Raw genomic sequence first — 2825 nt, forward strand, 5'->3', positions numbered from 1 at the left:
GTCTTTCTTATGTTGAGGACTCCAGAGCTGGATGCAGTACTCCAGGTGGGGTCTCACGAGAGTGGAGCAGAGGGGCAGAATCACCTCCCTTGACCTGCTGGCCACACTTCTTTTGATGCAGCCCAGGATACAGCTGGCCTTCTGGGCTGCGATTGCACATTGCTGTCTCATGCTGAGCTTCTGGTCAGTCCTAGGTCCTAGGTCCTTCTCCTCAGGACTGCTCTCCAGCCATTCCCCACCGAGCCTGTATTTGTGCTTGGGATTGCCCCGACCCGGGTGTCGGACCTTGCACTTGGCCTTGTTGAACTGCATGAGGTTGGCTTGGGCCCACCTCTCCAGCCTGTCCAGCTCCCTCTGGATAGCATCCCTCCCCTCCAGCGTGTCTACCTCGCCAAACAGCTTGGTATCATCGGCAAACTTGCTGAGGGTGCACTCGACCCCATCATCACCCTGTTCTCCTGCATGTGCCATGTAATGGCACTGAGGATGTATTCCATTTTTGCCCTGTCTCTCAACCTTAGCAGAAGTCAAAAGCCTCCCAGCACATAAGTCAGCACCAAAGGAATTCGGTGAGAGGCCATGCTCAGGAAACAAGTGAGGATAAATTAATATTGAGGCAACTGTACAAGGCTGGTTTGTCCAGGAGGAAAAATGCAGCAGTCAGACACGGCTTAATTGCTTTGGATATTGTGCCATAGGATGATGCCTTTTTCTGGATAACGAGCTCCACGTTACAGGGGCTCAACTGTCCACACGTTCATTGTGAGGGGGGTTCCTCACAGTTTGCTGGCTTGTGGCAGGCCCAGACAGCTGCATTTTGGAATAACTGCATTTTTAGTCAGCTTCAGTAAACCAGAAGCAGAAGGAATGAGATCTAGCCTGCCACATAAATACATACTTTTATCAAGAGCTGTTAAACAAGGTTATATATAATTCTACAATCCAGGTTAAATAAATTGGTTTTATCATCAGTTGCTGACTCTGAGACAAGTAGGTGTTGAACTGGTGATAAGATAAGCACAAATTTCCTCAACTTCTCTCTGTATATGTTATTTCCCCAAAATTGACTCTTCTAGGACAAAAATGCCTATAGATTGTGAGTCTACTGAAGATGCATGGTAGGCTGGCATGTGAGAATTTAAATGGTGCATCTGAATAAAAAATGATTTTGCATTAATGATGTCCATTGCAATGCTTTAGACTGTCACATGATGGGGGGGGCTGGGGGGGACATGGACAAGCAGAGCATGCGGTAGGGGCGGCCTATTTTTTAAGAATACCCTGTCCCTGAATTTCAGTCATTAAAAGTTTTCACTGAACGTGGAAATAGAGCCAGGACTCGATTCTGCAGCTTGAAGTGGAGCTGTAGGTACCTGTGAATAGCAACATGGGCACTATTGCAGAAAGAAGATGCATTAGTTAAAAATTATATGCCAGTAAGGCAACTTAGGTGTGTTAAATATTTTCTTGACCAGGTATGTGACAAGCTCAGTATTGTTTGTTCACCAAACCTAAAAACTCTCATTGTTACAGTGTTTCATGAAAGGCAGCTGCTTGGCAGGATGGGGCAAGATAGCCAACATCTGCTAAGCAAACAAGGCCAAGCTGCAAGGTCGAGTTATGCTAACATCATAAATTGTGAAAAGACTTAGGAGGAAGGGAAAGGGGGAGGCTCAGTCAAGTCCTGCTAACATCATAAATTGTGATAAGACTTGGGAGGCTCAGGAAGACATGGAGCCTTCATCCCTGCGACCACCAAAAAGCAAAGGAAGAAAAAGGACGACCCCCTAGCAACAAACCGCGCAGACGCAGAGTACACCACTAAGAGAAACGCCTACACCAGAAGTAGAAGAGTATAAAACCAAAGACTTCTGTAACCTAAGTGCGCGCCGTCGGCGGAGTGAGACTCCCGGGCCGCCCAGCGCTGTTTTGCTTGCTGCCGCTTGCTAATAAATCCTTCAAATTTAATTGGCTCTGTCTCCTCGCCTCACTTTGTGAGACTAACTTATAACAATTTTGGTGCCGTGACTCGGATAGAGGCAATCTGGGGAGAAGCCCCGTACGGGGGGGCGCCCCGCTGAAATTCAGCGGCCCTGGCTGGAAGCTATCTCATCACATCCTCTACCGACGAACCCTAAATTCGGCAACAAGCAAAAGAAAGCCGGCAAACCCTGTAATCTTTGTGCACGAAGCTCCGAACGAAGACGCAGGGACGCGTGAGTATAGGCCGGTTATCCGTTCGGTTTGGGTTGGGTATCCTGGAGTGCGACAGTGTGAGACGTCCACCGGACTTAGTAGTCCATCGGACGAAGCGAGTGTGGACCCCTTAGTAGTGCGGTTCCCATCTCCCGCGAGGGACTGGGCCACGAATAGGGGGAACGTGTGTGTGTGAGAAGGCACTCCGGAAGATGGGACAGAAGAAAAGCAAGCCTTCTGATCCCATGGGTGGATTGGGACCTCATGTGAGACTTCCCCAGATACCACCAGGCAGTTCGTTAGGTTTAATAATTAAATATTGGGATGATTACCCCTCTAGGCGGGGTAAGGACAAAGTAAAATTAATTCATTATTGTATGGAAGTTGGGGGGGGGACAAATAAGAGGAGACCCCCTTTATTGGCCTGTATTCGGTTCCTTCGAGAATTGGGTTTGTCAAGCTTTGAATATTTATGTAAATTCAAAAGAACCTTTTAGTTTAGAGGAGAGTGCATATGCTCATTTGTGGATTGGTTCAGAGACGAGGGTAAATTTATATCCACTAAAAGAAAACAAGGAAGAGAGTAAGAGGAGGAGGAGACCGAATGATGAAGAGGGACCCCCTCTTTC

This window comes from Charadrius vociferus, unplaced genomic scaffold (genome assembly GCF_000708025.1).
Source record: "Charadrius vociferus isolate BGI_N301 unplaced genomic scaffold, ASM70802v2 scaffold708, whole genome shotgun sequence".
NCBI classification, from domain to species: Eukaryota; Metazoa; Chordata; class Aves; order Charadriiformes; family Charadriidae; genus Charadrius; species Charadrius vociferus.